The following is a 13,055-nucleotide window of genomic DNA, read 5'->3' as shown; positions in this document are numbered from 1 at the left end:
GGCTGAGATAAACACCACACAAACTGCAGGTGACCTTGTTTACCCCTTCAGCTCTCTCTTCTTGCAACATGCACTCTCTACCATTCCTTCTGACAGCCATGCCCTTTATCCTTAAACTCTCTCTCCTTCACCCCTCTTCTCCACCCCACAGCTTATACATATCACCCTCACTTTTATCCTCTCCTTATTACTGCACTCACCATCTCCTGCTATTTCTAAATCCACATGCACACAAAACCTCCAGGACACTGGGGCATGTCCCTTCATATAAATCACACTCTCATATTACCTCCCTCACCTTTCTGCTTCTGCTAACCTCTGGAGACACACTGTATCCCCAAACCCTGGGCCTCCATAATTTACCTATAATCAACACACCCATCACCCTGCACCCTCTGGCTGCAGTCGCATTTAGCACAATTTAGTTCCCATCTCTCTTCTTCTCAAGACCAGACTCCCTCTCTCTTGCACCCTTTGGAATGCCCGCTCTGTCTGTAATAAACTCACCTCTCTCCATGACCTTTGTATCGCTAACTCATTTAATCTACTCGCCATTACCAAAACCTGGCTTCATGAATCCCACACTGCGTCTTCTTCTACCCTATCGCAAGGTGGTCTTCTCTGGACTCACTCCTCCAGACCCAGTGGATGCAAGGGAGGGGGTGTCGGGATCCTTCTAGCCCCACATAGCACCTTTCAGGTACTTCACCCACCTCCCTCTCTGTCACGCTCCTCATTTGAGGCACACTGCATTTTTCTTTTCTCTCCTGTTTCTCTAAGGATAGCTGTGATCTACCGCCCCCCTGGACCAGTATCGACCTTTCTTGACGACTTCTCTGCCTGGCTACCCTACTTTCTCTCTTTCGAAATCCCCACAATCATTCTCTGTGACTTCAACATCCCTATTAATACTAACACTCCTGCCACTTCCAAACTTCTCAGTCTAACCTGCTCCTTTGACCTGAAGCAATGGATACATGCTTCTACTTACTCTGAAGGCAATATCCTTGACCTTGTTTTCTCCCACCTATGCACTCCGTACAACCTCTCAAACTATCCTTTTCCCCTCTCTGATCACTACCTTATTAGTTTTACTCTCTCCCTCTCCTCCACCTCCTCTCCCTCCAACTGCCTTACAGTTACCCGTAGAAACCTACGCCATCTCAACCCTTCTCTTCTCTACTCTGCTACCGACCACCTCGATGACAAAATCGCACTCCTGTCCTGCACCAACCTAGCCACTTCTGTCTACAACGCTTCACTTTTAGCCTCCCTGGACACACTGGCCCCCCTCACTACACATCGAATCAGGCCCCGACCCTTCAACCTTGGCAAACAGATAACACTAGAAGTCTGAAAAAGCATAGCTGTGCTCCTGAACGCCTATGGCGTAAGACTAGGTCTCAGAAATATTTCAACCAATATAAATCTGTCCTCCAAAAATACAACTCCAGTCTCCACACTGCCAAGCAGACCATTTTTATCACGCTCATTAACAACTTGTGATCCCTCCCCCTGCAACTCTTTGCTACCTTTAATTCTCTACTTCGTCCTACACTGCCTCCACCCACTGACTCACTCACTGTCCAGGAGATCGCCAACCACTTCAAACAGAAGAGTGATACAATTCCTGAGGAGATCACTGCTGTTCAGATACCTTCCATGCTTTATGCTTCATGCCCACAGGTGCAATCACTACTTTCCTCATTCAACCTCACCACTATAGACGAGGTTGCTAAACTACTTGCTAACATCCACTAAACCACCTGCCCTCTGGATCCTGTTCCCTCGCAAATGCTACGTTCACCCTCTGGCCCTATTCTACGCTCTCTAACCCACACCTTCAGTCTCTCCCTCTTCTGGCATCTTCCCCAACTCTCTAAAACATGCACTAGTCAGCCCCATACTTAAAAAGCCCTCACTGGACCCAACCAATCTAAACAACCTACGCCCTATTTCCTTGCTCCCTTTTTTATCCAAACTCCTTGAATGTCTGGTCTACAACCGACTGTGTGACCACCTTGCCGAGCATAGCCTTCTTGATCCCCTTCAGTCTAGATTTCGGCCTCAACAATCCACAGAAACTGCTCTCCTAAAACTAACAAACGATCTGCTAATGGTCAAAACCAATGGACACTATTTTGTTCTTCTACTCCTGGACCTTTCTGCTGCATTTGATACGGTTGACCATCCCCTCCTCTTCAAAAAAACTCCACACCTTTGGTCTCCATGACTGTACTCTTCACTGGTTCTCTTCCTACTTATCCAACCGCACCTTTAGCGTTACTTACAATTCTACTTCCTCCTCTCCTCTTTCTTTCTCTGTTGGGGTCCCCCCAGGTTTTGTTCTTGGACCTCTCCTATTTTCAATCTACACCTCCTCTCTGGGTCAGCTGATAGCCTCCCACGGCTTTCAATACCATCTCTACGCTGATGATACCCAAAACTATTTATCCACCCCTCAGCTCACTCCCTCAGTCTCCTCACATATCACTAATTTACTATCAGATATATCACTCTGGATATCACACCACTTCCTCAAACTCAATCTATCCAAAACCAAACCTATAATTTTTCCTCCACAAGTGCCCCTTCCCCCGATCTCTCTGTCAATATCGATGGCACAGCTATCAGCCCATCCCCGCATGCCAAGGTCCTAGGTATAGTCCTGGACTCTGAACTCTCCTTCAAGCCCCGCATCCAAACACTGTCCAAATCTTGCCGCCTCACTCTCCGCAACATCTCCAAAATACGCCCCTTTCTAACCAGTGACACAACAAAGCTCCAAGTTCACTCCCTGGTCATCTTGCGCCTCGACTACTGCAATTCCCTTCTCACTGGCTTACCTCTTCATAGGTATTTTGCTTGCGTTTCTAGCAAGGGTTACTTTGCGGTACAACCAAGGAAGCTCAGACCTCTGCAGGGTATAAATGTACTTTTACTAAAGAAAAGCATGCTGTACATACAAACTATTGCAATATTAGGAACATATCACAAGACTGGCAGATATAACAATGCCTAACACATGAACAGCCTATGGTCTGTAAACAGCAGAAATATGCTTCTTAATCAAATACAACCCTTGTCCCAAGAATATTGAATAAATACTTAGCACTGGTGGTGGGTTCAGCAGCTCTTCCAATAGATGTCTGCAGCAACAGGACAAAGAGGTCCTCGCCGCATGTTTTCTCCAACTACAAACAAACAAACAAGCCAGGCTGCATCCTGGATGTTTAAGGGCCAAAAGGTGAGGTAGAAACAGGGCTTTTCTCATGCAAATTGACCCTTTTATAATCCTATACACAGAAAGACCCCCCACAGGATGTGGTCATATCTTTTGACCACTCCCAGGTCACTTTGAGTGAGGTCATCCACACATGGCTGCACCTCCCCCCTACAAGCACATGGTTCATTAAATATGCGGCAGCCATTTTAAAACTACCTGTGGGTGAGAGAAATTTTTTACACATGGATGGGAACATTTGTAAAAAATCCACAACTGATACAATCCACCTCTTGATCCCATACATTGGCAATAATTACCAACATTACAAACATTTCTACTTCTTTACAAAAAATATGCCTACAACATGCACAAGCTAATTATCTTAAGCATGTACAATGTGTATGCAATACAAACTTCAACATCTCTTAAAGACTTTGCCAGAAAAGGGCAAAAATAAACCCCCCGTTCAATGGGAGGAAAAAATTCCCTTTCGACCCCCGTATCATCTGAGCGGTCAGACCAAGTCCCTGGCAGCTACAACATTACTTTAAACAGGGTTAGCAATGTCCTTGGCAGTCTGTGGATGAAAATCCTAAATGATGAAAGTTCTTTGTCCTCCTCCTGGTAAATGCTCAGATGTAAGTCCACTCCAATTAAGCCACCATCAGGAAATCATCTGCATCTTCCTCGGGCTCTCATCTTCTGGTCTGTCCCATCCCATCCGGTTTTGTCATTTGCTCTGCCCGGTCCACCTCTCGGTGCTCGGTACCTTAAAATTAGAGACAAAGCAGATTATATGTTTCTTCCACCTGTGCCAAAAAACATAGCTCACTGCTCACATTTAACTGCAAAACTGTTATAGGGTGCCCACTGTTGCCTGGTTACATTTTCACTGAAAGGCTTTGACTTCCAACGAAAGGAATAAACTTGCATGTCTCTCTGTGCTGTCCTGCGAATACTGGCCTGCTGTTGTCCAATCGTCACAGCATGGCAGTATCTAGCAAAATGCCCCATTCTATGACAGCAGAAACACTTAATGTGGCTGAATAAACCATTCCCATTCACTTGTTCCCACTTCTCAAACAAAGCTGGTGTGGGGATCCCCTCTATTTCCTCTTTAGGGACCCCTGCCTTAAGTAAATCAGTCCACATGTTTCTTCTGAAGACCATAGGCCTTGTCTTCCTTGCAGGCTTAGGGCCTTTGTCCTTTGTTACATCATTAGAAATGCTTATGAGGGCTGCACACCGCTCATTCAAATCTTCAGCTCTGCCTACAGAAGTTTGAACACACTTCAAAGCCACTGCAGGTTTAACTTTACCTAAATACTTTACCTCGCTTGCAGTTTCTTCGGTCACCACTGCAAGCTGCTCCTTGGGCTCAATTTGAATAGGCCCCTTTTCAACTTCATTCAGTTCATCACAAGCACTATTCCGCATTATTGGACTTGCATGAAACTCATTCAGATCATCACTATCATCAGACTAAGATACATAGTCATCATCTGAAACATCAAACTCTATCTCCTCATCCTCATTGGAGGAGACATCCTCACAATCCCAGTTTTGGGATGTGACAATGGCACGTACCCTGGCTTTACTAATAGGTTTTCGGCCCTTCCTTTCCCTTAAGGCATTAATTGATTTGGTCATGAGGGCTGCACACCGCTCTTGCAAATCATCAGCCCGACTAGCAGTTGAACGCACACACTCTGAAGCAACTGCTAGTTGGCCTTTTAATACCTTAAGTTCATCCTCTGCCTTCTCCCTTCTCTGTGATTCTATATAGAGAGTATGTAGAAAGTACCAACCCAATGTGGACACTGTCCTCTTCTCTGCTTTACTTAAACCAAACCCCTTAAGGCTAAAATCTACAAAATGATCTGAGACTTTATCACGCCAAGTTTTATTCAAGGGAGAAGCATACTTTGCAAATACTTTAGCAAGAGGCTCCCACTCATTGTTTCTGGCCCAGATATGTAAGCTGCACACTTCCTTCTGGACACCAGACCTCTCTGCAGCCTTGCTTTTCCTAAACAGCTTACACAGCATTTTTACCCAGCACAAACTACACAATACACCACAGAAAACAGGTATCCCCCCTTCAGTCCATCATGAATGCTGCTGCCAGACTCATCCACCTTACCAATCGTTCAGTGTCCGCTACTCCTCAAGTCCTCCACTGGATTCCGCTCACCCAACAAATTAAATTCAAAATACTAACAACATCTTACAAAGCCATCCACAGTTTAGCCCCAATCTACATCACTAATCTAGTCTCTAAATACCAATCTAATCGCTCTCTTCGTTCCTCTCAAAACCTCCTGCTCTCTATAGCTCCCTCGTCGCCTCCCCCCATGCTCGCCTCCAGGACTTTTCCAGAGTGTCTCCAATCTTATGGAACTCCTTACCCCAATCTGTCCGATTATCTCCTACTCTATTAGCTTTTAGACGATCTCTGAGAACCCTCCTCTTCAGAGAAGCCTATTCTACCCACACTTAACCACTATACTTCCATTTTCTCCATAAGCTCATCAACCACAGTTATTGCCTTTTGTTTCACTTGACTCTCCCTTCTAGATTGTAAGCTCTAATAAGCAGGGCCATATAATTCCTCCTGTATTGAATTGTAATGTAACTGTATTTTATTGTATATAAATCCTGTATAATAATAATAATAATACTAATAATAATAATAATGCTATACCTCTACTGAAATACTGATGTTATGCTGCAACATCCTCTTCAGCAGCCAGCAGGGGTGAGCTAAAGCCAGGCAAGCCTATTTATTTCCATGCAGAGTGCTGAGAATCCTAGGAGTGTTAGTTTGAGAGGGCAACCATATAATGGGAAAAATAGACTCCTAACAATTAAAATCCCAATATGCACTGTGCAGTAGGAGGAATGGAGAGATAATATTTATTAAACTATCCAGAAAAATGTTTCCTCTTGGCACTGAGGGAGTTAGAGAGAGGGCACCTCTGTCTGGGTATTCGCCTGGCAGTAGGACACCATACCATTGGGGATATGAGCCTGAGACTGGGACTGAGGACACCAGGGGTAGTGCAGCACCACCCACATCACAGCATCTGCATTGCTGCAGCAGGGAGATTGGAGCATCCACTTACCCTCTGCTTTCCACCGCTAATCACGGGAAGCTTCTAGGTAAGGAACCGAGGTCCCAACCCCCTTCTACAGTGAGAGGCAACCGCAGAATCCCAAGGACTGGTGAGAGGGCTATTCACCTATTGCTGATACAGTTAACTGAGCCGCTCAGAGCAGGAACCAAGTGTACCCAATCCATGCCACACCCATACTGCACTTTCTAAAACACCTATTCCAAACCTAGACTGCAGCTATACCAACCCTACTGCGCAATATACAGAACCTTTTCTACATCTGAACCATATCTAGCTTGCGCCTGTGCCGAGACTATACTGTACCTATGCTGTATCTGTACAACATGCAGGTTATCCCTTTTGTTCCCCTGCCCCCTCCACTACTATCCTCCACTACCATCCTCCTTTTCTTTTGGACAGTGCATAGTTGGTCTAGGACTAGCATTGCTGCCATAAATGCTCTCTAGCAGTATAGTTCCAGCATTCGGTAGATTAACCTTTACTACTTCTCATTGGTGCATCTGAAGTGGCCTCGCTACTGTTTATTCTGATCTGGATGCCAAATGTCATCTTATGCCTAGTCTTTACTGTTAATAACATTGTATGTTAAATTGTGTTATTATTATTTTTAATCCATTTTATGCTTGCCTAGTTACCAAACATTTTGGTTGACAGTTTTTTAGGGTTCACCTTTACTACCTGGTTTGGTGCCTGTTTTCTTTGATATAGCACTACTATTGGATACTATGTTTTACTTTCAGTGATTTTTGTGATATTGTATGAGGGATTGAAGGTTCTTGAGATAGTGGAAGCAAAGAACAGAGGACCCATTCTATCCAGCAGCTCTTACCAGGATAGCACTGTATTAACATCGGAGTAATCATATTTGATTCCTGTGTCCCAGTGCTACACAATGTATATCTTTTCTCAGCATCAATGATGGGTTTAGACATATTTGGACTAGGATCTAATACTAGTATTATGGACTAATCATCTGTGGCCAGGGAATTCCCTGTCCCTCAGCTGAACACATACACACCACTTGTATGTGCAGCTGTAGGGCAGAGAATGCCTGAGTCCCAGATGATTGGCCACTATGGGTACAGCTCCTTGGCAGGCTTGCACATGTGGGTTTGAATCCTAGTTTGAACACACTGAGCTCATCACCCCCCACCAGATACAAGCGAGCTTGACCCTAGACTGAAAAGCTGAGGGTCCATATTCTCTGATGAGTAGGGGAAACGAGAGGGGTGTGTGCCATACTTCATGGCATGTTTATGTGGAGCACTTCAGCACTTTGGGAATGAACCATTGAGCACTGAGCACTTTATTGATAGATGAATGATCATAGAATGGATCACTTTTGAGTTTGGAATATTTTCTGTTGGACTAATTAGTTTACTGTATACATTTATTTAGCACTTTATTTTTTTTTGGTTTGTTATATGATATGGGACACACTGTATGCACTGTGGTAATGTTTAAGATTTATATTATTATATATATTATAAGTGGTTTAACACTTGTTGGGCAGCAACTACAGAAGATTAGATACCCTGAGTTTAACACATAGCGTGAGTATTTGAATTTTGTTAATGTTCCTGTTCAGGCTACTAGAAATTGCCTGTATTGACACCAAGTGGGCTATTTAAACTGAGCCTGTGCTATGCTTTAGTACTGTCTTGTCTACAGCGCTCCTGTGAATACCTGCAACCTGTAAATCTGCATCTGACTACAGTTATCGACTCAGCCTGTTTTGACTACTCCTGAATTCTGCTTGCAGTGATCCCAGCTTGCCTTTGACCACTTTTCAGCCTGTTCCCCTCAAAAAAAGGCTTTTAAAAGTGGTAGTAAAGTCATATTAATTAAAAAAAAAAAAAAAAAAAAACGGTCCCTGCAAGATAATGTCATATTGTGCTATTATGCATCACAAACTAGCACTTTATGAAAGACTTACCTTAAAACAAAGCCCCCCAAGGCTCACTGTCATCGCTAACAAGACTTCTATCTTCATTCTGTCTTCCTACCAGGTTCGTTGGCTCCAGACTTTTGATTGATGACGTTACTCTTGCGCATATAACATGCAACTAAAGTAAATATCTCCTAAACAAAGCATATTTAGGAAATATTTACTGTACTTGCAAGTAAGCCTGTACATATAACTCAAAAAACAGAATTTACTACCACCTAAATAAAGTAAAAAAAATCCTGTTTTTTTTATTGTTTATTAGGGTACACTGGTATAATATTCCATGATGTAGGGAAGTCCCATAGCAATCTAACTGAGGGATGGGCAACAGAGCAAACAAAGTGCTAACACACCCACAATCAACCACATATTAACAAACGACAAAAACTGGAATCAGAGGTGGTCTGAACATCCACCTGGTAAAGCCTAGCAAACGTGCTAATGGGCAGCCTTGCAAATCTAAATCTGTGGAAAAGGCCAAGAAGAACTAACTGATCCAATGAAGTGCAGTTGGGCAGGCAAAGGTGAAACTGTGTCCCTAAATTCAAAGGCTTGAATTATGAGTTGTCAAATCCACCTTGCTCTAATAGAACCAGATTGCATTCGGTATGTAGGTGTTCAGACATATTTTCCCTAAATATCACATGCGATCCTGTAACTGTCAATTCGCTATACACTTTTTTTGGTATTCACTGCAAAACGCTGAAAGCATTCAGTAAATACCACAGGCATTGTAGGAGCGTGGGACATGCTCCTCCATCTTTAGTATCCATTTAGTATCCATTTTTTATCTATGTGTTTAAACTTCATTTAAGACAAAGATTTCTGCACCTATCTCGCAATTGACGCATTATAGCCTGTTCTAATTATACTATCTGTTTCCTGTAGAATACCGTCGCCTTCTAGTTCCTCTTTCTTAGGATGAGATCAGAAATGTCTAAGATTTCTTGTTCAACCAATAGAATCCACTAAATAAGTTAATCTCCGTAAATGGAGCGCTCCCTAAAGCTTGAAATTGATCAGTTTATAACCCCTTATAAGGAATGTACCCTAGGCCAATCCCTTTTGATGATGCATGTATATATAGTTTTGAAACGTAATAAACTGGCGAGTAAGCCTTTGTATGAGACTCTGACTAGTTGATTTATTCCAGAGGCAGAGGTTTCCTCCCAGGGACTCCGCCCTTACACAGAACCGATTAGACTCCTTATAGTCTGGGACTATCAGGGAACTTTCGAGGTCGAATTGAGTCATTCCACCTTCAGGCGTTAAACTCAATTCACAGAAAGAAAGAAATAATTAAATACATGCGGTAATTAAGTAGTGCTTGAGGCATGTGGTATTTGAGTATTTTAATGTCTACTGGTCGTGAATGAGCGGGCGGCCGCTGGCGGCCTTAACAACCAGTAACTGTCATGGTTGTTATGGTTGTTAAAAGGGTCCTCCAGATTCTTATAAGCCTCCCATCCACAGACCCCCACAACCACTGGCCAGGGTTGTGGGGATGAAGCCCTGGTCTCCATCAATATGGAGACAAGGTGCTTTGGGGGGACAGAGCCCCCCCAGCCCCAAAGCCACCTTCCTTGTTAAGGGCATGTGACCCCGTATGGTTTGGGAGGGGGAGACACTCACTCCTTCCCCTCCTTTCTTGACCTGCCAGGCTGCATGCTCAGGTAAGGGTTTAATATGGATTTTGGGGTACCCCACATTGTTTTTTTTTCCTATTTTTAAATTTCTAGCAATTCTTTTTTCATTGCTCATTGACAGCTAATAACTCAACGGTTGTTAAGGATGTGGTGACCGCCCGCTCCTTAACAACCATGTTGTTTACTGGTTGTTAAGGACACCAGCGGCCACCCACTCCATAACAACCAGCTGTTTACACTGTTTGTTAAGGACACCAGCTGTCACAGGATTTTGCTACTAAAATACAACATGACTTCATAGAATAAAGTATGCGGTATTTTAGTAGAGTTTTTTAGTAAATGACAAAGAATTTAATAAAAAAAACACTATGCAGTATCCGAACGCATACTCTGATGCGGGATGAGAGTCCAGGACTCTCCTTCTTGATAGGCTGACACACAGCAGCGGCACCATTGGCTCCCGCTGCTGTCAATCAAAGTCAGTTAGTCAATCAGGAGAGAGAGGGGGCATGGCCGAACCACAGCTTCCTGTCTAAATGGACACACAGAGCTGGGGCTCGGTTCTGGTGCCCCCATAGCAAGCTGCTTTCTGTGGGGGTACTCGACAGGAGGGAGGGACCAGGAGCACCAAAGAGGGACCTGAGAAGAGGAGGATCTGGGATGATCTGTGCAAAACCAACTGCACAGAGCAGGTAAGTATAACATGTTTGTTATTTTTAGAGGAAAAATATAAAAAGACTTTAGTATCACTTTAACCAAGAAAATAATTAACACAACCAGCACAGTATTATCTCATTAAGTACCTGTTTACACCCATCTATCAGAACTTCTGGATTCCCATATTTTCTTCTCACACATTGTGCATGCCTAGAGTTGTCTTAGAATCTTTTGGATCTTGGGCATTCTATTATGTAGCACACAAAATATGAAACTTCCTACCAACCATTGTGTGGAAAGCACCCTCTTTGGATGTTCTTAAAAATAGACTTCAGACAAATTCACCCTGATTTAAGGGCAGTTCACACCAGGATCGCACAGAAATGTGTGCTTTCATCCCGTATAATTCCCCCACGCACCCGTGTGGTGCTATTTTTCAGCCGGTGCGTTTGAATGGGCTGAAAATCACTCCAGAACGCAGACAAAAAAGAAGTGTAAGCACTAATTTTAAAAATGTGCCACACTAAATTGCATGGTACTGCATGGTACTGTGGTATTATGCGATTTGGCGCCTGCAAACGCACTGCATTTGCAATCTGTCTTTTGGGTGCTATTAACATTAGATTGGCATCTGCATGCAGATCACAAGGGCTGTACATTTGAACACGAATCAGGAAATGCGCACAGAATGTGCTCTGGTGTGAACCTGCCCTAAAAGCAACAACTGACAAATCCTTCTATTCAAAGATCCTAACATCAGTTTGATAAGCATCTTAGTGCTTATTAGACATGTGCGGTTCTTTTCACTCCGATTAAATATTCGGGCAAATTTTTCATTATTTCGAGATTCGGATATATCTAAATATCTAAATTAAGTTTACAGAATTTTGGAAATTAAAATTAAAATTCTAATCAAATTTAACATCGAACTCCAGTCAAATTTGAACTGTAAACATATTTCTGAAATCAAAGACAGTGTGTTAGTAAAGTACTATTTCAAAATAATGCTGTTTTTGTTAAGCCAAAGGTGATCTAAAGAGTCACTGTATTAATTTGATGAGAATTCTTCTTTTGTTTGTTCACTTTGCCACATTCAAATCGAAAAAATAAACCCTAAGTTTTGGATTCGACCGATTCCAAAGTTATCGATTTGAACGTTTTGAATAGAAAAAAATCGGTAAATTCAAAGAAAATTTGAACAAGACATAAAATTAATTCTGAATATGAATTGAACGAATCAAACAAATTTAACGAAACAAAATAACTAGATTACCTAATCTAAACTAAACGAAACAAAACACATTTTTTAGTCATGCACATGGAGAAAAGTGCTAAATAAATATTATTAAATATTATTATTATTCAATAAGGTAGTTGATATGCTACTGAATTGTAAAAATAAAATCAGTGCTTATATAGCAAACCTTTTTCCATCAGCATGGCCTATACAGAAGCAGTATTTACATACTCTGGCACAGTGTCAAGTAAGCACAGTGGTTAAGCAAGCGTACACTTTGGCAAAAAGACTAAAAGCAGGGTCTCTGTCAACGATTTTAAAGTATAGTCAGAGAGCAAAAATCTCCCGCAAAAGTTGTTGAAGCAGCATAATAGTATTTGGTACAGAAAACTCCATAAAAGGACTGATACATTTCAAACTGTAACCTGTTTTTTAGTCATAGTAAGAGTTATAAAAACAAGACTAGGATTAACCAATGACAAGTGTAGATTAAGCAAACAGCATGGAATGCAACAACATGTTCAATATATAGATTACTGATGTAAACTTGTACAGATAGCAGGGTCTGTGTCAGCCTCACCTTTATTCACTATGAGAAAGCCTGACACAGGTTCCACTACTATCCCCCATCATGGATAATAAAAAGGCACACCTTATATCTGCACTTTGGCAATGAATTGACTGCCTTTGGAAGCCTGGCAAATGCACTATAAAATAACAATCAATTATACAATTAAAATGTATTTATATTTGTACAGCCAGTATTATGATCCCGACATCTTTGCCAGACTCTGGACTCACGCAAACCTCTTTGTAGACTACACTATTTGAGCAATATGGAATGGTCTAGCAGTTGCCCTACCTTGTGATTGGACAGTGAAGAGGCAGCAGTACACTAATGAGTAGGGATTCTGCTTGATTATCAGTTTGACCTGAACCCAATCTCTTTGAATTTCAGCCATATTTGGCCAGCTCATCTGCTTGATCCTCAACTCATGTATGTAAACAAACAGCAGTCAGATGTCTGTCATTAGGGCCCCTTTCACACTTGTACAACCTGAAAGTCACGCGACTTTGACGCGACTTTGACAGGACTTGAAGCAATGTCTGCGTAATCTTGAGATCTATAGACCTTAAATTGCATCAAAGTTGGACCAAAGTAGGACAGGGACTACTTTGAAGTCGCTGCGACTTGAAGTCACAT

Source organism: Pelophylax lessonae, assembly GCF_965119305.1.
Source record: "Pelophylax lessonae genome assembly, chromosome: 5".
Classification (NCBI taxonomy): domain Eukaryota; kingdom Metazoa; phylum Chordata; class Amphibia; order Anura; family Ranidae; genus Pelophylax; species Pelophylax lessonae.
Note: the sequence above shows the minus strand (reverse complement) of the source record.